Source organism: Ursus americanus, chromosome 22, assembly GCF_024610735.1.
Source record: "Ursus americanus isolate L20-20 chromosome 22, mUrsAme1.1.p, whole genome shotgun sequence".
NCBI lineage: Eukaryota > Metazoa > Chordata > Mammalia > Carnivora > Ursidae > Ursus > Ursus americanus.
The window spans coordinates 41,905,210-41,933,111 of NC_142148.1; the positions used below are offsets into that span (position 1 = coordinate 41,905,210).

General features: G+C 41.6%; 1 protein-coding gene and 1 pseudogene across 1 annotated transcript in view; both read left to right on the forward strand.

Moving 5' to 3' along the window:
* Positions 1-27,902, forward strand: part of DTD1 (D-aminoacyl-tRNA deacylase 1) — a 188,745-nt gene that overhangs the window by 32,492 nt on the left and 128,351 nt on the right. The window lies entirely within an intron of this gene.
* Positions 131-27,787, forward strand: LOC148108073 (large ribosomal subunit protein uL11 pseudogene; annotated as a pseudogene).

Below are 27,902 nucleotides of genomic sequence, written 5' to 3' on the forward strand. Positions count from 1 at the left end.
AGCTACTTCCTGCCCGTGAAGCCTGGGCTGGGAAAGGTGACTGGTGGTTTGCCTGTCTTAACCGGATCTCTGCGTGTTCTTGGAACTGGCCCCGCAGCCCTTCATGCTTTCCTGTGGCTGCACCAACAGCATGCCCCATGCATTTACAGCCTGCTGTGTGGGCCCCATGATGTGTTCTGACAGTGAGAAGAAGTTGGAACAAGAACGTGATGTGCTTGCTCTGAAAGATATTTCCAAAGGGAGCAGGGCGCGGAAGCAGAAGCAGAACCACCAGACAGAAGCTCTTTTCCCTGTTGTGTTCTTGCACAAGAACATGATTCTGGTAGGACATTCTGATGGTTACGTAGAAAAGATTGCTAGTGCGTGAGTTCTTCTGTGGCTGGCTAGATATCGGGAGTTTTCAGCACCCTCCTTAGGCATTCTTGATGGTAGAAGCTTTTTCCTGCTCTTGTTTTAATTTAAATGCCCTTCCTCTTTCAGTAGGGGGTGTTTGCCTGGGTCTCACATAGAGGGGGTTGCATGTGTGTGTGAGCAGATGGGGAGGGGCATTTTGTAATTGAGGGGCTCTTTCCTCAGGCCCAGAGCCCACCTAGTTCATAGTGTTGCCATTAATTATTTATATTCTCATTTATTTAGTGTGATTGAAACCCTCACTTAATTGAAATGCTAGAAGGAGCTGAAAAATGAACTTTCAAATACACGTTTTTGAACTAGCTCACGTGTTTATTGACACATTGCTGGGGTAAGTTGACCAGTGAAAAATGGTGCCAGAACTTTTAATTTTATGCTTGTCTGAATATCATCATCACTTCACCTATAACTTTCTGCATAGACTTGTCTTATCAGCAAGGATCCCTCCCTATGCCTGGAAACCTTGGAATGCCTGGATTGAGACATTTAAGGCTTCTGTAGGATCAGAAGAAATATGTAGGGTAGAGATGTGGGTGGGGAAAGAGCTCCATTTGGTTTTATTCATTGGTACTTTCAGGGACAGGCTAGCCTTTTTACTAATATGTGCTATGGAATCTGGAAGGTGAAATGGAGGATAGACTAGGACACAGGTGACAGCCCGTCGCAGGTGCACAAAGGTGGGCTCTTCATTCCTGAACTTTCCAGTTTGAGGTTCAAATCTAATGAGTGTTATTCTCAATATAAGGAAGAATTATGTTGATGCCCATAAGTTGCCTTTTTCATAGAAGTACATTTATTTAGTATAGGTCTTTCCTTTTTTATTCTTTTTTTTTAAGGCTCAAACTCCACGTGCGAGTTCCCTGTCTCTGTTGGTTTTGTCTTGGTTTTTGCATGACCTGAGCTAGGCTCAGTGTTGTTGACTTGCAACAAGAATGTGCTTCAAAGTCTGGTTGCCAAAATGGTGCCCAGATCCTCTCCTTTATTCCAGTCATTAGTTCATTTTGTCACATTGATTTATCAAACGAATGTTGACTGAGGTCCTGTTTTGTTCATACTGAGTGTTACTAAAACAAAAGCAGAAACTTAGCAAGAGCTTCTTCATTACATTGTTTTTGTTGTTGCTGTTGTTCATCTTTGTCATGGTATTGTGGTAGGAGTGCTGGTGACCCTGAGTCCTGGGACTGCCTGCCACACAGAAGGCTTCCCAAGAGGACAGGACTGGTACCTGGCTGGACCTCTTGGGCTACAGAAATCACCCTTGTTTTTCTTTCAATGTGAACACTCACTTTCCTGAGTTAGGAAAGCTGCATAACCCTCTGGGGAGAGGGTTGGATATGGAGGCTGACCTCCCACAGCCCTGCCTTCTGCTCTCCAGAAGCCACAGTCTCTACTGAGTCCCATCATTGTGTATGGGGGGGCGCCCTGCCGGGGCATGCAGACCTGACTGGTTGTTTCCAAGCAGGTTGGCTTCTTCCTACTTGGGGGAGCTGCAAGGAATTGCTCTTGCCTTAACATTTTAATTTGTGTCCATATAGACGATTGTCCTAAGTTGGTATACTGTAGAATTAAAAAGAGGCCTTTCCAAGAGATACATGACTGTATCTCTGTTTGGGGATCCATTGATTGATTGATCAACCGACCTTCATCTTACCTTCTTAAATCTGTTAACATGTGTTACTGAAATTGAAGAAATGGAAGAGTTTGGTTCTCTCTATTGAAATATGGTTGTAAATTAAAAGCTGTGATCCTCTCTACCTTTGACACATAAAACATTTGTAATCTTCAACTAGATTAAACACCTCTTTGGGCACTAATGGGTTGTGCATGTAAAGTTTTAAGGGCTTAGTTTGTTCCTGTGTATGTATATTGGGCAGATTCTTAGTTATTTTAACCTTCTAATCTTATTTGTGGTTGTGTTAAAAACACAAACTCCTGGGGGTGCCTGGGTGGCTCATTCAGTTAAGTGTCTGCATTTGGCTCAGGTCATGATCTTGGGATCATGGGATCGAGCCCCGTGTCAGGCTCTCTGCTCAGCAAGGAGTCTGCTTGTCCCTTTCCGCTGCACGCCTCCCCCCCACATGCACATGCTCTCTCTCACTCTGTCTCAAATAAATAAAATCTTAAAAAAAAAAAACCAAAACCCACAAACTCTTCACCTTACTGATTTGACCTGCCAAGGATTAACTAGCATCTTTCTTTGAGGGGGGAGGGGCAGAGGGGAAGAGAGAGAGAGAATCTTAAGCAGGCTCCACCCTCAGCATGGAGCCCAACATGGAGGTTGATCTCACGACCCTGAGATCATGACCTGAGCCAAAGTCAAGGGTTGAACGCTTAACCTCCTGAGCCACCCAGGCGTCCCTAAGCATCTTTTATTCCCAAGGGAGGGAGGCGAAGTTTATCCTTCCATGGATTTATAGTTTGAGCACAGCAATGCTTTAATTATACAGACTCAAGATTTTAATTGGGAATTTTTAGCTTTTTAGCTAATTTATTAGGAGCTTCATAGTTCCGGGTAATTGTAGAAAGATGTTTGGCAAATCAGTGGTGTTTTGTAGAAAGCCTTGTTCAAACATTTGTATTACTAATGGAGAGAAAAGAATGATGTGGAAGTGATAGAAATAAAAAATGGGCTTTCATCAGATTCTCAGAAGGCCCCAAAGAAATGAAGATACTGCAGGAGTGGGGGCTGTTGTGTGCAGGAATTCCATACCCTGTTTGCCCCAGAGTCACTTGGACTGGTATTTGTGTTCCTCTGAGGGCTGTCAGAGACCACAGGTTTAAGCCACAGAGAGTGCATATTAAAATGCAGAGTCTTGGCGCTTCACCCCCACCCCTGGTTTTCTGAACCAGAGTTCCTGGCATGTCTGGATGTGGAAGGCAGAAGAGTAGCAGATTTACGTTTTTAACTAGTTCTTTGTGTGTGCTTTATACACTGACATTTGAGAACTACTGGACCAGAGAAGATTGAACATTGCCATTTTTATCTGCTCCAGGCATTGGTCTCTCTGGACCACACTGCCCTCCCCCTCCCTACTCTCCCAGCTGAGATGTCTGCAAATACTTTACAACCTGTGTTACTGCAGCTGCCAGGAAGCAAGATGGCTGGGCTTGATTATTGAGGTCACATATGAGGCTGTTCTTATTCATCAGTGCCCCCTCAGTTCCTCACCCCCCACCCCCATACACACCGCAGTGATGAAAATATTCCCAGAGCCTGGTGGTTTTTTGACACAATTACAGATGTGTCAGGGAAAAGCCGATAGAACAACAGCTTAGTACATGAGTGACTGATGATGGGCCCCTCTGTTCAGTGACATTGAGGCATGTGCCAGTGGAATAACTTGTTTCCTTTTTTTTTTGAATAAAGATTTTATTTATTTATTTATTTTAGAGAGGGGGGAGAGAGAGTATGTGAGTGGGGAGTGGGGCAGAGGGAGAAAGAGAATCTCAAGCAGACTCTGTACCGAGTGCGGATCCTGACTTGGGGCTCAATCTCAGGACCCAGAGATCATGACCTGAACCAAAATCAAGAGCTTGGATGCTCAACCGACTGAGCCACGCAGCTGTCCTGGAATAATTTGTTTCTTAAGAGAGATGAACCCAATGTGTGGATTGCCCAGTGGTGGGGTGAGATTGCGGTGGCATACTCTCTTGAGATTTTTGGTTTGAAAAGCAGTGCATAGTTCTCTTGGTTTTTTGGGTACCAGACATGCCTTATTCAGTGGTTGATTTATTCATGGGATTTGAATAAAAACCCAGGGTGATCATCACCCAAGCCTTGGCTGGGAGAATTGCAATTTAACGGAATGCATGAATGTTGAGGCTTTGTGGGCAGTTGGCTAATCATTTCCTTTTAGACACAGAGGACATTGTTAGGGGTTCATATTTTATGATGTATTACTTGTTAAGTTCATGGTAAAAGCTTTTCACATTAAATTGTAGGACTAGTTTCTCGCAGTTGTTTACTGGTTTTTGATTAAGTGTTATTTTTTTTTTTTCCTTGTGTTCGTGGTCATCCACTTGAGATGAACTCCTTCTCTGTCCTGCCCCCCTCCATTTTTTAAGATCCATTTCAGATAGCACTTCATTCGTGATGCTTACCTCCAGGCCCATCCACACAGGCTCTTCCTGCCTTTGAATCCTCATTGCATGGTGTGGCACTGGTTGCGTAGTGGTTGATGCTTTTATTAACGGCCCATCCTCATTTTTTGTTAGTTTGTTTGCTTGTTTATTTATCCACCTCTGCATCTGCCATGTTTCCATCCATCCATCTGCCCATCCAGGCATCCACTCACCTACCCACCACCCTCTCATCTGTGTGTGTAACAGATACCGACAGGGTGCCTGCTTTGTGCTGGCTTTGCATGTAAGTACAGCACTGAGCCAACGTGCCCTTACGGAGCTTGCGCTGTAGTGAGACACATACAAAAACAAGCATCATTTAAAGTTGTGATTGCATAAAGAAATCAGAACAGGGTGAGATATAGAGAATGCTGGTGGAGTGGGGACTACCTTACGTATGAGGGCTGGGGAAGGACGTGGAGCTGAGAGGGAGCCAGGCCCATGAAGCCTGGGGGAGGAATGTGCTTGATGGGAATCAGCAAGTGCAGAGCCCTAGGTTGGTCAGTGGAAGAAAGGCCAGTGTGGCCGGAGCTCGGACGGTATCAGGGAGAGGGTAGGACAATGAGGGCAGAACTGTGACCCAGGCCTAATGATGCGAGGCCTTGCGGCTAGGGTAGTAACCTGGATGATTGTTGGAACTTGAGAGCATCTGTGTGTGTTTGCAGAGGTGGCTGAGCTGGACTGTAGGGTAGCCTGGGGAAGGGGCAGCAGGGAGTGCAGTTAGGAGCTCTTGCAACAGGTAGATGAGAGACATGGAGAGAGTCTGGATGTACTTTGGAGGCTCTTGTCCACTCTGGTGTTCTGCCTCCCACAGTAAGGCATTTCTATAAATGACTCGTTTGAATTCTTTTATACCAGGATTTGAGCAGTGGGACGTACTGGAAAGTCTAACCTCCTACAGTTCACTACTAGGAAGACCCCATTCCTGCCTCCAGTGCAGGATAGTGAGGGGATTCCATGTCATGAGTTTCTTTGAGTTTCTAGGATGAGATCAGACATGTAGACATCAAGGGGTGTGATGCTCACCCTTGGTTCTGCAAGATCCTTGGGCACAGTTTGGACATAAAGCCAGAACCTCTGTTTGATGATGTCAAACAACAAAGAAGCAAGTTTCAGGGATTTAGGTCCCCTTCTTCAAGTCAGCATGAAGCCACGTGTTTCACTATCAGCCAGCTTTCTCCCAAATAGAAAACATTTTATAAAAAGAAATCGTAAAGAGCCCAAGAAACATGTTGAATTTGATTTATATATGCCATTTTAACTTGTGTCGTTAGGGCAGTTTCTAAATCTAAGTGTTCGAAACTTGTCAGAGGAAGAAAAGGATTTATTTTTGGAGAAGTATGTTTCCTGGTGTTCATTGATCTTGGAAATTATGGGAGGTAATTGTCAGAAGGGTGGTAGCGGCTCCAGAGGCAGAGTGGAAATCTGGGGCTGGAGGAGGCTGTCGTGTCCAACCGATGCTGGTGGACTGCCTGCTGGTATCAGGTCAAGAGTTTCATAATCGTCACTTTCTACCTGCTTTGTTCTACCATCTTAGTTATTTTTGTCAATACGAAACAAAAAAGAACAGCACTTCTGTGAAGATTCTGCACATTAAATGTATTCCTTTGACTACTCTCCATAAAATGTGAAGTCAATTTCTTTTTCTATTTTTAAGCATGAAAGTGGAGCCCGGAAGCCTCACTTTCTGTGTAATGGAAAGATCTAAGTTTGTGGCCTTGTTTCCATTTTCCACTCCTCCTGCTCAGGCAGGAGCACGATGCCCACAGAATCCCCCCAAATCGCCTGATCAGGAATCACAGCGCGGTTTGACTGCAGGGAGGGCAGAGGCTGTTATTAACTGTTGGTGGTGTCATTGTTGGGTCATGAAACCTTGAGGGGATAAGTACAAGTCCTATAAAATTTCATTCAAAATCCAGACTAGATCTGGCCTTAGGCTCTGTGGATTCTTCCCCATGCCCCCCCCCCCCCCCCGTTTCATGTTGTCCGGGTGCCCCCTTCATTTTCTCCTGGGAAGAATCTCCCATTATTGTTTTTTAAATTTTGTGCAAGCAGTGTATTAACTGTAAAGTACCAGTTTGGAAATGTTATTTTTTTATTAGTGAGTTTTTATAGTATTCCTGGGCAGAAAGGTATTTTTATAGAAGAGGTTCTCTTCCTTTTATTTTTCTCGTGTGCTCATAATATACCATTTTTATATCAGTTTTTGTTGCATATGATATGTAAAATCAGTATCCTTTAAAAAAATTAAAAGTTTAAGATATACTAAAGAGGATTTTGACTATAATCTTTCATTTCCAGAGGTAACACCGTTGGTAAGTTCTATGCCTTTTCTTCCAGACTTAATAAAAATTTGTTTACCCACATTAACCACATACTCATAGAAAATTCGTGGTATCTCTGAGAGCGTGTATATCATAAGACTTTTTAAAAATTGTGGTAAAATATGAAACATACCATTTTAACCATTTTACCATTTTTGAGCGTACAATTCAATGGTATTGAGGACATTCGTGTTGGTTGTACAGCCATCACCACCATCCATCTCCAGAACTTTTTCATCTTCCTAAACTGGTACTCTACCCATTAAACTCTTAATTCCCCATTCCCCTCCATGCGTCCCAGCCCCTGGTAACCAGTATTCTGCTTTCTGTCTCTGAATTTGATTGTTCTAAGTCCCTCACATAAGAATCATACAGTGTTTGTCCTTTTGTGTCTGGCTTATTTTACTTAGCATAATGTCTTCAGAGTTCATCCATGTTGTAGCATGTGTCAGAATTTCATTCTTTTTAAGGCTGAGTAACATTTCGTTTAGCTGTTCATCTGTTGATGGATATTTGGGTTGTTTCCACTTTTTGGCTGTGGAGAGTAATGCTGCTCTGAACACGGGTGTACAGATATCTGTTCGATTTCCTGCTTTCAGTTCTTTTGAATGTATACATAGAAGTGGAATTGCTGGATCATATTCATAATTCTTTTTTTTTTTTTAAGATTTTATTTATTAATTCGACAGAGATAGAGACAGCCAGCGAGAGAGGGAACACAAGCAGGGGGAGTGGGAGAGGAAGAAGCAGGCTCATAGAGGAGGAGCCTGATGTGGGGCTCGATCCCATAACGCTGGGATCACGCCCTGAGCCGAAGGCAGATGCTTAACCGCTGTGCCACCCAGGTGCCCCCTTTGTTTGATTTTTTGAAGACATGCCCTATCATTTTCCTCAATGGTGGCACCATTTTATAGTCCCACTTGCAATGTGCAAGGTTCCAATTTCTTCATATCCTTGCCAGCACTTATTTTCTGTTTTTTTTTATAATAGCCATCCCCGATAGGTATGAGGTGGGATCTTGTTCTGATTTGCATTTCCCTTTTGCTTTGTGATGTTGAGCATCTGTTCATGTGCTGTTTGGCTATTTGTGCATCTTCTTTGGGGAAATATCTATTCAAGTGCTTCATTCATTTTTGAATCATTTTGTTGTTGAGTTGTAGGAGTTCTTTATTCTGGATATTCACCCTTTATCAGATGCATGATTTGCAAATATTTTCTCCCATTTTGTATATTGCCTTTTCACTCTGTTGATGGTGTCCTTTGATGCATAAAGTTTTACATTTTTGGGTTTTTTGTTTTTGATTTTTTTGTTTTTAAGTAGGCTCCATGCCCAGCACGGAGCCCAATGCGGGGCTTGGATTCACAACCCTGAGATTAAGACCTGAGCTGAGATCTAGAGTCAGACATTTAACTGACAGCCACCCAGGCGCCCCTACAAGTTTCACATTTTGATGAATTCCATTTTCTCTGTTTTTTCTTTTTTGTTGGCAGTTCTGTTGGTGTCATATCCAAATACATAAGAAAGGTTTGAAGGCTTTCCCCTGTGTTTTCTTGTAAGAGTTTTATAATTTTAGCCCTTAATGTTTATTTTGACTTAATTTTTGCATATGATGTGACGTAAATGTCGTAAGGTTTTACTTGTAGACAAGTTGGGAGACTGGACATTTTTCATAAACCATTTGGGAATAATTTGCTGACCTGAAGTCCTATCACTCCCGAAAACATGAGTGTATATTTCCTGCAAACAAAGACATCTCTTACAAAACCCCAAAACATCCATTAAAAGCAGAAAATTACCCCTGCCATTTCAGTACCATCCAATCCTCAGACTCTGTTCACCTTTGAGCGGTTATCCCGATAACTGGCCTTTTATAGTGGTTCAGAACCACGTGTTGCATTTAATTGTCATATGTCTTTAGTTTCCTTCTTTCTGGAGCGGTTGCTCAGTATTTCCTGACTTTGGCTCTTTGGAAGAGTGCAGGCTAGTTATTTTGAAAAATGTCCCTCAGTTTGGGTTTTTTAGGACTAGATTCAGCATGTGTGTGTGTGTGTGTGTGTGTGTGTGTGTATACATGTATGTGTGTACGTGCATGCGTGTTTGCACATGTGTCCTTGACCTAAATGGTACTGTAGTGCATATACTGTTCTGAGACATGCTTCTCCTACCCAGCAATATCATTCATTTTGTTACATCTACAATTAGTTCATTCATTTTAACTGCAAGATAGAATTCTGTCGTATGAATATACTGTATTTTGTTTAGCTTTTCTCCTTTTGATGGACTTATGGGGTTATTGGCAGTTTTTTGCTGTTACTAACAATTATGCAGAAGTCATCCTTGTTTACATTTCTTTTTGTGGATGTAGATTTTCTAGGCAATAGATTTTTATTATTTTTAAAATTTGAAATATTTCAAACATGCCAAAAGTATAGAGAATAATACAGCAGCACCCAACTTTAGCAAATGTTAATATTGGCTCTGAATCTTTACACTGGTAAAGTCGTCATACCATTCAGTGTGTGGGAGTTTTACTGGGATTTGCACAAAGTTAGCATCTCACTGAGTGAGAATTATTATTAATGACAAATTGCCTCAAAAGTATGTAGCTTTATTCGGCAGAGAGATATTTTGGGAGATACCATCAGATTTAAGAAGCTGAAAATGTAGGCCTTCCACCCAGATGTGAACTGTGAATAAAATGCTGGGTAGGCTCGGCCAACTTTTCTTTTAGGCTTCTTTCATGTCTGTCTTAATAGAATTTAATGAAATGAAACAGGAGGAGGAATCACGAAAGCTTAAGAATAATAGACCCGAAAGACTTGCTCATTTCTCCTTCTGGATCCCTTCCTTGGCTCTGGTGTTGGGTGAGGTGAGAAGCGTGTCCAGGAATTCATTCCAAGCCTATTTCAGTACCCAGGATAGATTGGCGATAAATCAGTTCTATATGCATGCATGACATTAGGCCAATCAAGGGAAGAAGGGAAGGAATTAGGTCAGAGCCCATCTTACTTTACGAAGTCACAGGATATGGAATTCTCTAAAGATAAATAAATACATAAATTCAGGACTCTTGGATCTCTTGCAGCCTTTGACCAGAGCCTAAGATGCAGTCCACTTAAACACCAGCTCCTGTGAGCTTTGGAGAGGTGGTCTCAATACCTAGAAATGAAGTCTCCATGTTACTCTTAGTGGGTGTTTCAAGGGTTTTGTTGCTAAATAACATCCTTGGGAAAATTCCTCTTGGCTTGTTGACTAACAGTGGAATACAAAGGAACCACAGAGATATCTTAACATTTACACTGTGTTGGGATCTCATTCCTGGCTGAAACAGTGTTTGGTGGAAATGTGGCTTTCACTTTTTATGTTGTGATTCCTGGAGAAAAGGCCTGTGGCCTCCAGCCTTAAAGACAACAGTAACAACAGTAACCACAACCGGGAGCTAGCCGGTTTGGGGTTTTTGTGGATTTTTTGTCCACAGTATTTGAATACCGTATATGTTAAAGCTGTAAAAATGAAATATTGGTATTTCAGCCTTCAGCAGAGCGGACATAACTTGTTTCAGTCCTTGGTTTAGTAGATAGTAATTCTGAGGGTTTTTTCCTGCCTCCTTTCTAGGGATACAGGTTTGGTGTCTTTGTGTTTCAGGTTAGAGGGTTGGGCCAGGTGGATCCTTGGGGACCTTTTTAGCTCCAGAATCTGAGATTCTGTAATGTTGATAGTTGGCCATTTATACGACATCCTTCCTTATCTGCCCTCATTGTCTCTCTTGCTGACATATTTTTCCTTAGGCCTTTATTCTCCAAAAGAAACCCACAACCCCAGATGGTTTTGCAGTCCCCACTGGAGAGTGTTAGGCACTGTGCAGGTGTTGGTCTCTGTGCATCTTGATGGAGATCAGATGCCAGCAGAGGAGGGTGCGCATGTTAATAAGCCACAGGGGCCGATCGCATTTAGGGTTCCTCGGCCCTGACCTGAGAGACCCACTTATATTTGGATTTAACTTCAGGTCAGCAGAATGAAGTAAAGCCCTGACAGTGGGGAAAAGGATTTCCAGCTTTCTCTGCTCCTTTAATCAACCAATCTGGAAGTCTCAAAGGCCAAGTATTGCAGAAATAACAGATGCAAATAACATTTGCATTATGAATATATATCTTCCAAAATATAGTGGTGTTTCCATTTGCTTTGAGTAGGAGGAGGCTGATTTCTATACTTGATCCATACCTGTGTATGTAGAAATTGGGCCAGTTACCTCTTCTTTTTTTTTTTTTTCCCCTCCATTTCAAAAGTATTTGTTGACTACTCTTCATGTACCTGATTTCTGGGTGAGTCATGGGTACTAGAAAGAGAAATCAGGCAAGGTTTCTTTTTTTAAGAAGAACGTGATGGTGATGGGTATTAAGGAGGGCACGTATTGCATGGTGCACTGGGTGTTATACGCAAGTAATGAATCATGGAACATTACATCAAAAACTAGGGATGTACTGTATGGTGACTAACATAACATAATAAAAAATTGTTATTAAAAAAAAAGAAGAATGTGATGGAAATCACATTGGGACAGTTCTGAGAGGACATCATTTTCGTGGAGCTGAGAGAGGGAGTGGAATACACAGAGCTTTGGGTGGGGGAATGGTCATCACAACAGGTGTCTGTGAGCAGATATCAAATATTTGAGTTGAGTCTTGAAGGGTGAAGAAGAGGTGGCTGGGGCTGAAAGGTTGGGCAGGAGCTGGCACATTCCTGAAAAAGCATGAACAAGGGGAGGGAGGCTTGAACCTGCTCGGTGGGATAACAAGCAGTTTGAATCTCGTGACAGGAAGGCTGCATATGGGGAGGAGTGGGATGAGCTTGGAGAGGCAGACAGAGGGGATGGAAAGTTGACGATGGTATTCAGAATCCCGGTAGGGAGCTTGGGGCTTGGTGGTTTGGCAGTACACAGCCACGATGGGTAGTTCAGCAGGATGGGAAGGTCATGTTTGCTCTTTAGCTGTGACCCTCTTAGACTGGACTGGGCAAGACAGGAGAGGTGGGGATTGAGAGATGAGCACTCCATTGGGCCAGGCTAGACAGGATCCGATTGTGATTCCGATGGGCAGGGGGAACAATGAGCCAGAAAAGAGGGGACTGCTTGATCATGGAGGATGGGTGGTTTTGGTTTCTGGTGGAAGCGACTAGGGGATGGTGGCATCATCAACTTAGAGAGGGCCCACATCAGGAGCAGTGTTTTTAAAAGGTCTCCTCTATACCTTAAATTGCTGTGGCTCCCTATCCTCGCCATCCTTCTTCATAACAAAGCCTGCCCTCCCTACTTGTACTCCTGCCCCCCCCCATCACTTTACTTCAGACTGCGGCCTGTTCCCGCCCCAGCTCCCTTCCTTGCTCTGTACTCCTAGTGCCCCCTACCCTCTCCACCTCTTACTTCTTTGCAAGGCTTATCACCTTCTAAAATATTGTAACTATATCTATTGGCTATTTATTTTGAAAAGCTTATTGTCTGTTTCCCCTGCTAGAATGTAAGTTCCCCAGGGGCAGGGATCTTAGACCAGGTAAAGGAAGGCAATAGGCAGTGATCGAGTTTGTGCTATTTACTATGTCAGAATATACTATGTTATCAAGTAGGCATTACAAATTAATAGATGGAAGGATTTCTCAGTAAGCAGGAATTGGGCAACTAGTTGGCAATAATGGAAAATTAATCATTTTGGATCCTTACTTAATACTATACCTTAAAATAAATTCTGATGGAATTAAAGAGATAAACGTAATTTAAAAAAATCTCACAGAACATCGTGGCCTTATCAGAATGTATTAGGACACTACATTAATGAAAACAGATGGTGCTGGAAGAGCAAGAGAGAAACTATTAGCAAACTAGATGACAGACCTGAAAGAATTAGTTAGGAGAAGTTTGGTATATAGTAAAGGCAGCATTTCAGATCATTGGGCGAGAGGTGGATTTTCAACAAAGGTGTTACAGCTGGCTAGTTTTAAAAATTGAATGCAGGTATATGGACTTGGGTGAGAAAACATAGTGGCTATGTTATTGTATGAAATAAGCATTTCTCCAAAGAATACTTGTAGTGTGATTCCAGTTATAGAAAAGCAGAGACTGTTGGTATATAATCCATTTATCTGCCTCCCACTTTCATGGATCCTTTGTCTCTAGTCCATTCTGATAAAGAGAGGATCTGTCTGAAACTCTCAGTACTGGGCCCCTTGAGAGCGGCCTCACTGCATCTTTTGGCTGTCTCTGTAGAGCTGAGCTGACTACACTCCTGGCCAGTGTTAGAACACATGGGTCCTGGTACAAGGATGAGCCCTAGGTAGACTGCCCCACCCTAAGACAGCTCAGTGTTATTTTTCTGGAAAGCAGTCTGAATATCAAGACTTTACAAAGGTCCCCAGGGGATTCCAACATGCAGCTAATGCTAAGAACCACTGTTCTAATTGGATCTGGTAAGAATTCCTTCTTTTGAGGTATAACACAAGATGTAGGCCAGGGGCGCTGCTCCAAAGGATTAGGGCATAGGGCTCACCAGATTCTTGTAGTTATATAGGGATGGGGGCGTAACTGCTGTGTTTTTAACCAGCTCATTTACTAAAGAGTGCAGAATGTTTTCTGGGGTCATCTGTCCAGAAGATGGGAGGTGGGGCCTTTAGCCTGGGTCCTATCCCCGTTGGCTGTCCAAACAAGTAAGCAGGATTGCGTGGTTTCCAAGAAGGCTCTGAGGCACAAAGACCCTCAGTGCTTGCTTCGGGAGTCCTGCTCTCAACTGAGCTGGAGCTTGCATGGAACTCTCTGCGGCAGCCAGGGCTGACGTCAGAGGTGGGTCAAGGGGACAGCACTCAAAAGGGTCTGCATTTAAGTTTTTGTATATCCTCATGCACCCCATCCTTAAAATTAAATGCACTTCTAGGCATTTTGTGGATTGTCAATAAATATCACCAGGAACATAATAGTTGTAAGAGTAAAGTATTCTTTACAGCAGTGAGAGAAAAGTCCCATTTCTGTTTTATATGTTTAGTCTGGTAGAGTAGCTCCTGGGAAGATTAGAAGTCAGTGGGGTCCTCGGCAATGCTTTTCCTTTCTGGTTCTTGCTTGGCTTCTTTTTGGTAACTGGCAGGCTGAGCCTGGATGGGCCCATCCAAGTTTTTGACCAAGTCACGTGTAGCCTGGAGGCCTTAGAAGGTGGTGAGGAGCAAGGGCAAACACTCTTCCAGGGATGTACGAGGTGACCCTTCTGGTTCTAGTTTTGTGAAGTGTGTTCCTGGACAGGGTGTCAGGGACGCCCATGACAAGGGCCTTGCCAGGTTCAGTATTTCCAGCCCCCTCGGGCACTTGGGTCTCACTTCTGAAATAGCACTCCCACCGTCGGTGTGGCATGCCTCAGGTGTGAGGGATGAGATGGCGCTGGGGATTGGGGTGGGGGAGATGCTCGGGAGCAGGCTGGCTGATTTGCCTTAGAAATCTAATTTTTTAGAAAAGTTTTATTTATTTAAGTAGTCTCTACACCCAGCATGGGGCTTGAACTCATGACTGTGAGATTGAGAGTCCCATGATTTTCCGACTGAGCCAGCCAGGTGCCCCAGAAATCTGATTTTCGCCAGTGTGGCTGAAGCTTCCTGAAGCAAAAAGGGCTCATTTCAGCTGTGGATGTGGCTTTTAATGAGTGTGTTGTGGCCCAATACTGTGTTACCGAATATTAATTAAGAACAGTGGCCAGATTCCATAAATTGTCTTTGTTTGAACTTAAATATTGATCTAAAGTGTGGAAATATATGAAAACAGTAGCTCAGTTCATTTTTGAGTATGATATAAAAATACTCTAAAAATTAAAGAAGCTTATAAAACTGAGTAATTTTACTTCTCAATGGCTTATAATTAATGTGAGAAGTGAAGCAGTTAGCCTGCTTGTTTGAAAGTTAGATACTAGTTCATAAACTTCTCATCTGCCTTCTAACTTTGGGTAGTAGCCGTGGTGTTCTTTTTTATTTTATTTTATTTCATTTTTTAGAAAGATTTATTTATTTAGAGAGAGAGAGAGCGAGCGAGAGCAAGAGAGAGAGCATGGGAGCACAGGGTGGAGGGGTAGGGGGGAAGGGAAGAGAAAGCTTAGACTCTACACTGAGCGCGGAGCCCGACGGGGGGCTCCATCTCACAACCCTAAGATCACGACCAGAACCAAAACCAGGAGTTGGGTGCTTAACCAGCTTACCACCCAAGCAACCCTAGAAGTAATCTCTATACCCAACGTGCAGCTTGAACTTGAAACCCTGAGATCAAGAGTCACATGCTATATCGACTGAGCCAGCCAGGCGCCCCGAGTAGCTCTGGTGTCCTTTCCAAAAGTTTTTTTTCTTTTTTAAATGAAATATTGTGAAACGGTTTCTTTTTTGAAATATATAACTCTAAAAGTGAACTTTGCTCTTCAAAAATGAAGTTGTTATACATGAAGGAGGATTGTAATAAATAGCAGACTATCATCATTAATAAAAACAGATTTGAGAACTGACAGTTTCTAAGTTCCACATCTATACATGTGACCCTCACAAGCACCAAGGGAGGGGAGCAGCTCAGTCCTCACCTTAAACGACTGGTTCAAGGTCACGAAACATGGCCATTAGGTGGGAGAGCTGGGTTCCAACAGAAGACAGTCTTTCAGACCGCACTGCCTCCGATTTCTGACTGAATTTCCTTAACTACCGTCTTTCTGATTTATTATGTGGTCTGTTTAAACAAATAAAGCCTCAGGATTTCTCAGACCAGTAGGTGCCTCTTAGTCCTCCAGGAGTCAGCTGTTCTAGAAATGTGTCTACGTCCTTGCCATTTGACCTTGGAAGCGCACCTTCTGTTGGCTGTGTAGTTGCCCCGAGGTATACAGGTTTGTGTGTTCCATTTCTCCCCAAAGGTTGGATGGTATTGACCAGAGTCCCTTAGTACCTGCTTGCAAAGCTGTTCTTCGGCACTTCCTCATTCTGTGGTATTTTTCCAGGCCAAAGCTCTGGGAATCCCTGACTCGTCTCCAGAACCTGTGTATCTCACAGTCTGAGGCATTGTCTGAGTTTGACAGGCTGGAAAAAATTTTGTTGAGTAAGAAGCTTCGGTTTTATACATATGCAAATCAAAGTATCCTACATTGTTAAAAGAACCTCCTTTTTTGAACATTACTCAATATTAACAGTGTTCTTTGGTTAAGATTTTATTATTATTATTATTATTTTTATTTTATTTTGTTTTTAAAAGATTTTATTTATTTATTTGAGAGAGAGAGAGAGTGTACAGAGGGAGAATAAGAGGGAGAAGCAGACTCCCTGTAGAGCAGTGAGCCTGATGTGGGGCTCTATCCTAGGACCCTGGGATCATGACCTGAGCCAAAAGCAGACGCTTAACCAACTGAGCCACCCAGGCACCCCATTATTTTTATTTTAAAAAATAATCATGGCTGGGAAAATGAATACATGTGTATTCATGTGTCTGTATTTTACTTTAATCTGTAATTTAAATTATAAAGTTATTTCAAAGAGTGTTTTTGGTTATTAAGATGGTTAGCTATGTTATGATAATCACATTTAAATTTAATTTCGGTAATACCAAGACAAGAACCCTGAATTTTAGGGCTTACAATGCGGTGTAGGAAATGAGGGTCCATTGGGAATACTTCCTATTCAATACCTTTGTTTTCCAGACAAGCTCAGGAACTCTCTTAAGTTAATCTAGATACAAGTAGCTTCGATTACCACTGAATTTATGTGAGTGATTATAGTAGACTAATGAGTTAATCAGCTAGCAGCCCATTCTAACCATTGATGTACTAGACTAATTGCTTTATTTGCCTGGGTTAGTTTTTTCTGCCCCTTTTAGTGAGCATCATAATTTCTATTTATTACAAGGGTTAGTCAGTTTTAATTATGACAATTTTTCTGGAACACACATTTTTAAAACTTTGTATTATAGTATACTTCAAACTCACATAGAGAGGATAGCGCAACAAATTGCCATATCCACATCATCCCATATCAGTGACTATCATCCATCACAGAAAGTTCACATTTGTTGGGTGTTCCCATGTGCATGGCAGGGCTGTGGGCCCTGCTGGTTGAGTTCAGCTGGAGGGAAGTGTAGGCAGAGCCCACCACACATGAGGGGGACTGTTGTGGAGACCATAGAGAATTTTTCACTGAATGGCTGTATTCTTTCCCTATTTGCTGTATTCTTCCATATTTGATTTAGTTTGTTTTCTTTTTTTTCCTGACACAGACAGGCAGTGTGGCAGTAAACATGCTTGTGCCTGCTTGTGTATTTCTATAGGATAATGGAAGGAACATCTAAATACAAAGGAGGATTAGATATTTTCATTTTCCCTTCTGAAGATATTGTAACCTGATCAATTTTAGCAATTTTGCTTTTTTTCTTAGAAGTCCTCGGTTATTTTCTGAATGGAAATATCTTTATTGGGATTATCTTAAATGCTAGCTGCTGCAGCACACAAACTCAGAATCTCTGTGGCTTCACACAAAGTTAATCTCACCAAAATATGATATGGGTTGGAGGGCATCTACTCCGTTTGCTGACTCGGGGGTCCAGGCTCCTTCCAGCTTATAACACTGGCCTCCCGGGCAGGGGAAAAGAGGGATAGAGTCACCTCATCAGCTCTTATGCATCACCTCTGCTCATATGCTCATCTGAATCACTCACTTCACGATAGGCTATGAACATAAGGTGTAATGCATTTCCAAGCACTTGAAGTCTGCCTACCAGGGAACAGGAGGTTTGAAATCAAGCTAGACTCCTCTCATGACTGTGTTGGAACAGCCTTTCCAAGTACATTCTGGAAAACCTGCATCAGAGCCTTTCAAGGAATGGATTTAGTGTCATTTACATTTTAGTGGCAATATTCTTTTTTTGTTGTTGCTTTAAATGTATTTTATTTTTTAAACTTTTTTTTTTTTAAAGATTTTATTTATTTATTTAACAGAGATAGAGACAGCCAGCGAGAGAGGGAACACAAGCAGGGGGAGTGGGAGAGGAAGAAGCAGGCTCACAGCGGAGGAGCCTGATGTGGGGCTCGATCCCATAACGCCGGGATCACGCCCTGAGCCGAAGGCAGACGCTTAACCGCTGTGCCACTCAGGCGCCCCTATTTTTTAAACTTTTTTATTTTGAAATAGTTTGTGACATCTGTGGGTGATACATTCCAAAAACCCCAGTAGATGCCTGAAACCTATATATACTATGTTTTATAGTATTGAACCCTATATATACTATGTTTTGTCCTATACATACGTATTTATGAAAGTTTAATTGATAAGCTGGGCACAGTAAGAGATTAATAGCCGTAACTGATGATAGAATAGAACAATTATAACAGTGTACTGTAATAAAAGTTATGTGAATGTGATCTCTCTCAAAATACCTTATTGTACTATACTCATCCTTCTTGTGATCATGTGAGATGATAAAATGCCTACGTGATGAGATGAAGTGAGGTGAATGACTTAGGCACTGTGACGTAGCATTAGGCCACTATTGACCTTCTGATGATAGGTCAGAAGGAGGATCATCTGCTTCCTGACCACATTTGACCATGGGTAACTGAAACCGTGGAAAACGAAACCTAGGATGAGGGAGGACTACAGTATAAAAAGTTGTGAAAATAGCACACAGGGTACTTGTATGCCCTTACCCAGCTTCCCCTAATATTAACATCTTTCATAATCATAGTATAATGGCTGAAACCAGGAAATTAGCATGGATATGATACTAATCTACAGATCTTATTTGAATTTTGTCAAAGGGAGTTGTCTTACAATTGTAGCCAGAGTTGTTCTCAGCTTCCTGTTGGCACATCCCCATCATCCGTAGGTGGGCTCTCTTTGCTCACAGGTATCTCTTACTTTACAAATGAGCATGGTGAACTGAGACTCCCCCAAGTACCCCAGGCTAGGCCCCACACTACTGAGTGTAACCCAGCACTGGGCCTCATGTAGTTCATGCATTATTACTCTGTTGACAATATGCCAGAACAAACCAGGGGAGGGAAAGACTTTCTTATTTATTAGACAATAGACAAAGAACCTCCAGTAGTCTTAGGGACTTTTAAGATAGATAAGACCTAAAACAGGGGCGCCTGGGTGGCACAGTGGTTAAGCGTCTGCCTTTGGCTCAGGGCGTGATCCCGGCGTTCTGGGATCGAGCCCCACATCAGGCTCCTCCGCTATGAGCCTGCTTCTTCCTCTCCCACTCCCGCTGCTTGTGTTCCCTCTCTCCCTGGCATAAATAAATAAATAATGATAAATAAATAAAATCTTAAAAAAAAAAAAAAGACCTAAAACAGCTTTAATCTTCACTTTTCCATAACCACCTCTGTGGCCACAGATAGCACCTCTAACCTTAATTAATAGGGTTTTCCAAATATGGGCTTAGACACAGAAGGGTCAGATTGAGGGAGTCTGGATCAATCAGCAGAAAATCATTCTCACTGCTACCTTAATTCAGGTCTACTGAGTTCCTGGAATCTTATAAAGGGATATGGGTATATTAGTCCTCTATTGCTGTGGAACAAATTACCCAAAGTGTAGTGGCTTAAAATATCAGTACATATGTATTATCTCGTATACTTTCTGTGAGTCGGGAATTCAGGAATAGCTTAGCTGGGTGGTTCTGGCTTAGGGTCTCTTGTGGGGTTGTAGTTATCAGCTGGCCCTGCAGTCGTCTGAAGGCTCGGCTGGGGCTGGTGGATGGTCTGGGGCTTTCAGGATGGTACACGGGACTGGCAGTTTAGGCTTGGCTGCTAGCAGGAGGCCTCGGTTCCTCTACACATGGACCTCCCTCTAGGCCTGTTTGACATGGCTTATCACATGGCAGCTGGCTTCCTCTAGGGTGACCAGTTCAAGAGGGAGCAAGGCAGATCACCAGTCACACACCATCGTTTCTACAATATTCTGTTAGTTACACAGGTCAGCCCTATTCACTGTGGGAAGGAGAACATAAAGCCTGAAAACCGGAAAGTGAGGATCCTTGGGGGCCATCTTGGAGGCTGGCTACCACAGTGGGAGATAGAGAAGTGATAAGGCTCTGTGACACTGAATTTGTCATTTATTGAAAAAATAGGATTAATTACAATTATATAATACTAGAGATTTGATTCTCATGGTCATTGTAGTACCTTGGATTTTAATGAAAAACAAATCAAAACCAAGAACCATCAAAAGAGAATGGGCCTCATCAATGTCAAAGTTTGGTGGACAGAAGTAGAGATTTTGAGTCAGAAGGCTTGAATTCCAGTACTGATCTCTGCTGCCTACAAGGTTGCCATGGAGAACAAAGAAGATGATGATCCCTGCCTCGTTGGCCTCATGGGCTGTTTTGAAGAATGAACTCGAGTGTGAGGGGATACATGAATTATGCAGTGTGTTATGGGAATATTAATTATGATAATGAGGGAGATTTTAAAAATGCAGTGAGATTTGTTCAATACTTAAACCTGGAAGCAACTGAGTATGTTTTTCAGACCAAATATTTTAGGATTGAGCTATTTTATTTTATTTTATTTTATTTATTTTATTTTATTTTTTGTGCTGGATAAAAATACCAGTGACTACAAGTACCTTTATTATGAGGAGCTGTAAGGTCAAAGCCAGGGGGTGGGTGGTGGGGGAACCTTCATAGTTCTGTAAGGAAGTTTAAATCCAGGGACAGGTCCATTTGGAGTTTTCTTCAGAGCCTTTCCATCCAGGATTGGGCCTTTGCCCTGTTTGCCGTTGCCATTTGGCCTGTCCTGAATGTTTGCCTCTGACTTCTTTTCATAGATCAGTGTTTCAAATCTAGGGATTTTCTTCTGGCTCTTTCATCATGGGGAGACAAGAATTCACTCAGGAGCCTCAGCCTACTGGTGGTTTATGGGGTCTGTGGCTGAATGGGTGGGCTATAATCCCTGAGATCTGAGGGATAGATCTTGGAGAAATGACTAGAAAGTGAACTTAAGGTCAGGCAAAGATTTCTGAAAATCCATGTTATAGGTGGGAGAAGCTTGAATTGTCATAAATATTTGGTGCCCAGTGTTTGCTATAAAGTTTGCTCATTAGTGTTAGCCTTTCCACACAAAGTTATTATTTATTCAGCCCCTTTCCATGGGTATCTGAGGGAGGAGCATTCCAGGGTGAGAGCTTAAAGGCCTGGTATGTGTATGTATTAAAGATTTAACTGTAGGCCTAAATATCAAACTGTCACCAGTCTCTTTTATTTATACTTAATTTCTAATAATTAAGTGCTTGTGATGCTTTATGTCTTTGCAGTAGATATTAATACATGCAAGTGTTGATGAAATTTAACTGTCTTTTCTGAAAGGAAGGAATTGTGCCATCTAGTTTCATTTCTCAATGGCCACTAATGATTTGTAGTTTGGGCTCAACCCCAGAAAAACACAGATAATTTGGTTAGTAGGAGTGTTAGAAGAGGAGGATCATGATACTTTGTTTTTCTTTTTCCTGCCAGCTTTATTGAGATGTAATTGACATAACATTGTGTAACTTTAAGGTGCACAATGACGTGATTTAATACACGCATATATTGTGAAATGATTACCACATTGAGGTTAACACCTCCATCACCTCATAGAATTACAAGTTTTCTTTTGTGGCAGGAACATTTAAGATTATTCTCTTAACAACTTTCAGGTCTATAAAACAGTATTTTTTTTTAAGATTTTTTATTTTTATTTGACAGAGAGAGGCAGTGAGAGAGGGAACACAAGCAGGGGGAGTGTGAGAGGAAGAAGCAGGCTTCCCGCTGAGCAGGGAGCCCGATGCAGGGCTCGATCCCAGAACGCCGGGATCATGACCTGAGCCAAAGGCAGACACTTAATGATGCCCAGGTGCCCCTATAACACAGTATTGTTAATATAGTCACTGTGCTGTACATTATATCCTCAGAACTTAACCAATCTTATAGTGGACACTTTATACTCTTTGACCAACATCTCCCCATTTCTCCCACTCCCAGCCCTTGGCAACCACCATTCTGCCTTCTTTATGTGAATTTGATTTTTTTTTAGATTCCACATATAAGTAAGATTATACAGTATTTATCTTTCTCTAACTTATTTCACTTAACATAATGTCCTCAGGGTCCATCCATGTTGTTGCAGATGGCAGGATCTTTCTTTTTTATGACTGAATAGTACTCCATTATATAGATAGGTAGGTAGGTAGATAGAGATAGATATATCGGACTTTCTTTATCCATTTATCTGTCAGTGGACACTTAAGTTATTTCTGTGTTTTGGCTACTATAAATTATGCTGTAATGAACATGGGAGTGCAGATATTTCTTCGAGATAGTGATTTCATTTCTTTTGGATATACACCCAGAAGTAGAATTATGGGATCATATGGTAGTTCTATTTTTAACTTTTTGAAAAATCTCCATATTGTTTTCTATCATGGCTGCACCAGTTTCCATTGCCACCACCAAGGGTTCCCTTTTCTCCACATCCTCACCAGCATTTGTTATCTCTGTCTTTTTGATGCTAGCTAGCCATTCTAGCAGGTGTGAGGTGACATCTTACTGTGGTTTTCATTTGCATTTCCCTGATGATTAGTCATGTTGAACATCTTTTTACATACCTGTTGGCCATTTTATGTCTTCTTTGGAAAAATGTCTGTTCAAGGTCTTCTGCCATTTAAAAAATGGAATTATTGGAGGTTTTTTGCTGTTGGGTTGTATGAGTTTTACGTATTTTGGATGTTAACCCCTTATATATGGCTTGCCAATATTTTCTCTCATTCCTTTGGTTGTCTTTTCTTTTGTTGATACTGTTTGCTTTTCTTATCGCATTGGTTAAACATGATTAACTTAAAATACTTATGCTTCTGTTTCTCTGAGGTAATATTAATTATGAATACAGCCCATGTTAGCATCAAAGGAAGAATTTTTGGTAGAGCCAGCTGACCCACTTATTTAAAGCTGGGACACTGGTTAGCAGTTGAATACGTGACTGTGTGGTAGACCATGAGCCTGCGCTTTGAGAAGGCATGGATCTGGTTCAGCACTGGCTTGCTGTGTGGCTTTGGACAGGTTACTTACCTTTCTGTGTAGCAAGTAGGTGAAGCGCCTGGACTGGCATCTCTGGCACATTTTTGGCACTGAACACAGAACTTTATAATTCTGTTTAAGATGTCTGGGATGTCTGGATGAATACTTTTGTTAAAAAAAAAAATTGATGGGGCACCTGGGTGGCTCAGTTGGTTAAGTGTTTGCCTTTGGCTCAGGTCATAATCTCAGAGTTCTGGGATGAAGCCCTGCGTCAGGCTTCCTGCTCACTGGGGAGTCGGCTTCTTCCTCTTCCTCTGCCCCCACCCCACTTGTGCATGCCTGTGCTCTCTCTCTCTCAAATAAATAAATAAAATGTTAAAAAAAAAAGAAAAGAAAATTGGGGCACCTGGGTGGCTCAGTTGGCTAAGCATCCGACTCTTGATTTTGGTTCAGGTCATGATCTCAGGGTTATGAGATTGACCCTGCATTGGGCTCCACAGTGCACGTGGAGCCTGCTTAAGATTCTCTCCCTTCTCCCTTTGCTCCTCCCTCCCCAGCTCTCTCTCTCTTAAAAAAAAAAAAATCTGTAAGTACGGATAACTCAAATGTGCATGGCAGCTTTCTTAAGATTTTAAAATTTCAAGGCACATGTTGTGATGAGCACTGGGTGTTATACACAAGTAATGAATCGTTGAACACTACATCGAAAAATAATGATATGTTGGCTAACTGAACATAATAAAAAAATAAAAATAAACAAAAAACAACAAAGTAAGGTCTTTTTGTATACCCCACAAAAAAAATGTAACAGACATCTTTCTGGGATATAGTGTGATATGTCAGATCCTGAGTCAGGTGCTGAATAACTTGACCAAAAGCAGCATCTGGTGTTGGTTTGCACTTTTGGCCCTTTTGCCCCCACTGTGACTGCTTGGGCTGACATGGGTTGGGGGGAGCGGTGGGGGTGCTCGAAGATTTACCTGGCTTTATAGAATCTTTCCTCTCTCCTTCAGGAGCAACTACATGTACATGTGCTTTTGCCATTCATGACATTTAATTTCTCTGTTCTTGTCATATCAACTAAGCCTGAAACTGAGATCACTTAAACATCATTCTTTAAAGGTCATGCCTAGGTTTCTTTAATTTTCTTGTTTTGTAGGGTTTCTTATGACTAATTAAAACAGTACTTTTAAAGATTTATTTAGCATAAAGGATTTTTATTTTTTTTTTATTTTTAAGGATTTATTTATTCATTTGAAAGAGAGAGAGAGAATGAGTGTGTGTGAGTGGGGGGAAGGGCAGAGAGAGAGGGAGAGGGAGAATCTCAAGCAGACTCCCTGATGAGCACAGAGCCCAATGCAGCGCTTGATCTCATGACCCTGAGATCATGACCTGAGCCAAAACCAAGAGTTGGATGCTCAACCGGTGAGCCACCAGATACCCCTAGCATAAAAGACTTTAAAATCGATGCTCTTTTAACAACTTCAAGAAAATTGGAAAGCATTAAAAAATTAGATAAATCCAGGAGACATAAAGAGAGAAGTAAATTTGATTAGATAAAAATTAACCCTTCTTGGGGCGCCTGGGTGGCACAGCGGTTAAGCGTCTGCCTTCGGCTCAGGGCGTGATCCCCGCGTTCTGGGATCGAGCCCCACATCAGGCTCCTCCGCTATGAGCCTGCTTCTTCCTCTCCCACTCCCACTGCTTGTGTTCCCTCTCTCGCTGGCTGTCTCTATCTCTGTCAAATAAATAAATAAAATCTTTAAAAAAAAAAAACCCTTCTTATACCATAAGGAAATTCAGAAGATAAAACTTAGGGAGAGTCTTTTGGCTTTCAGCTTGGAAGAGGCCAAGGTGCACCTTTCTATGGTTGTCCCAAATCCTGGTTCGTCCAACACCAGCTGCCTAAGTTCAACACCAGTGAGACTGAAGTCATGTACCTGAGGTACACTGGTTGGGGAGTTGTTGCCATATCTGCCCTGGCCCCCAAGATCGGCCCCCGGGATCTGTGTCCAAAAATGTTTGGTGACGACATCACCAAGGCAGCCAGCGATTGGAAGGGTCTGAGGATTACAGTGAAACTGACCATTCAGAACAGACAGGCCCAAGTTGAAGTGGTATCTTCTGCCTCTGCTCTGATTATCAAAGCCCTCAAGGAACTGCCAAGAGACAGAAAGAAGCAGAAAAACATTAAGCACAGTGGAACTATCACTTTTGATGAGACTGTCAACATTGCCCGACAGATGTGGCAGCAACCTGTAGCTAGAGAGCTCTCTGAAACAATAGAGAGCTCTTGGGGACTGCCCAGTCTGTGGGCTGCAATGTTAATGGCTGCCATCCTCATGATATCGTAGGTGACATCAACAGTGGTGCAGTGGAATGCCTGGCTAGTTAAGAACTACAAAGGAAAATATTTGATAAAGGATCGTTTGACAACCAAAAAAAAAAAAAAATCAGGAGAAAATATTTTCAACTTTTTTTTGCCTCACAATGTCACTTTATTTGTACAGACAAGGATATCATGGGAGTAGAGTCCAAACCATGTCTCCCGTTTTCAACATTTCAAAAATTTTTTTTTCAACATTTAAAAAAATAGATTTATTTATCTTAGAGAGCGAGAGCATGCATGAGCAGGGGGAGGGGCAAAGGGAGTGGGAGAAAAGCAGACTCCCTGATGAGCATGGAGCTGAACTCGGGGCTTGATCCCACAACCCCGAGATCATGACCTGAGTCAAAATCAAGAATTGGACGCTTAACTGACCAGGCTACCCAGGTGCCCCTATTTTCAACATTTTTTAATTGAATTTTTAATTGAGGTAATTATAGGTTCTTATGCAACTGGAAGAAATAAATACAGTGAGATATTGTGTACCCATCACCCAGTTTCCCTTATGGCAGTATCTTGTAAAAGTATGGTATAATATACAACCAGGACATTGATTCAGTCCACCTATCTTTAGGGTGAGTGATTTCCTTTTTTTGCCTATGGATATCCAATTGATCCAGCACCATTTGTTGAAAGGCTGTCATTTCCTCCATTTTTACCCTTTTGTCAAAAACCAGCTGGACTTGCTTGTGTAGATCCATTATTGGGTTCTCTTATCTTGTTCCATTGATATCACTCCACCACTACCACACTGTCTTGACTACTGTAGTTGTATAGTAAGCCTTAGTATTGGGCATAGTGATTCTTTCCATTTTATTCTCCTTTACAGACTTGTTCTAGTTATTCTATGGCCTGTGCTTTCTCAAATAAATTTTAGAATAAAGTTGTCTACAAAAAAACTAAGCTGGGATTTTGATAGGAATTGCATTAAACCTGTACATCAATTTGCAATGAATTAACTTTCTTACTATGTTGAGTCTTCTAATGCAGAAATATGGTTTGTCTATCCATTTATGAAATATTTCCTTTTTACGAACAAAGAACTAGTACTTGGAACCCATAGTGAGCTTCTACAAATCAATAACAACAACAACAACAACAAAAAAAGGCCAGAATTCTATAGGAAACTAGGAAAAGGCTATTTTCAGGCAATTCTCACATGAAATACAAATGGCATCTGAGATTTGAAAAGATGCTCAATCTTACTGGTGTTCTAGGAAATGCAAATTACAAGATCCCATTGTATATGATTAGATTGGTAAAAATAAAATGGGATAATATTACCAATTGAGAAGAGTATAAGAAAATGGGCATATTTTGATGTAGTCCCAATAGTTAATTTTTGCTTTTGTTTCCCTTGCCGTAGACATATCTAGAAAAATGCTGATTTTTCAACAAAAACAGCTGATGTCAGAGAAATTACTACCTGTGCTCTCTTCTAGGATTTTTATGGTTTCAGATCTCATATTTAGGTCTGTAATTCATTTTGAGCTTATTTTTGTGTATGATGTAATAAAGTGGTCCAGTTTCATTCTTTTGCATGTAGTTGTGCAGTTTTTCCAACATCATTTGTTGAAGAGACTATCTCCCATTGTATATTGTTACCTCCTTTATTGAATATTAATTGACCATATAAGTGTGGGTTTATTTCTGGGGTTTCTGTTCTGTTGATCTGTGTGTTTTTTGCCAGGACCATTCTGTTTTTATTACTATGGCTTTGTACTATATCTTGAAGTCTGGAATTGTGATACCTCCAGTTTCATTCTTCTTTTTCAAGATTACTCTGGCTATTTTAGGTCTTTTTGCGGTTCCATACAAATTTTAGGAGTATTTGTTCTAGTTCTGTGAAAAATGCTGTTGGTATTTTGATTTACACATTGCATTAAATGTGTAAATTGCTTTGGATAGTATGGACATTTTAACAGTATGTGTCCTTTCAGTCCATGAGCATGGAATGTCTTTCTGTTTCTTTGTGTCTTCAGTTTCTTTCATCAGTGTTTTCACAGTATATGTCTTTCATCTCTTTGGTTAAGTTTATTCCTAAGTATCTTATTATTTTGGGTACAATTTTTAAAAAGATATATTTATTTGAGAGAGAGAGCGTGTGCATGCATGCACACAGGTGGAAGGGGCAGAGGGAGAGGGAGAGAGAATCTTCAGCGGACTCTGCACTGAGTGCGGAGCCTGATGCAGGGCTCGATCTCACAACCTTGAAACCACAACCTGAGCCGAAACCTAGAGTTGGACATCCAAGTGATTGCGCCACCCAGGTACTCCTATTTTGGGTGCAATTGTAAATGGGATTGTTCTCTTAATTTCTCTTTCTGTTGCTTCGTTATTAGTGTATAGAAATGCAACAGATTTCTGTACATTGATTTTGTATCCTTCGACTTAAGTGAATTCATTCATCACGTGTAGTAGCTTGTTGATGGAGTCTTTACGGTTTTCTCTATATAGTATCATGTCATCTGCAGATATTGAAAGTTTTACTTACAATTTGGGTGCTTTATTTTTTTTGCTGTCTGATTGCTGAGGCTAGAACTTCAGTACTGTGTTGAATAGAAGTGGTGAGAGTGGTTATCCTTGTCTTATTTCTGATTTTAGGGGAAAATCTTTTAGTATTTT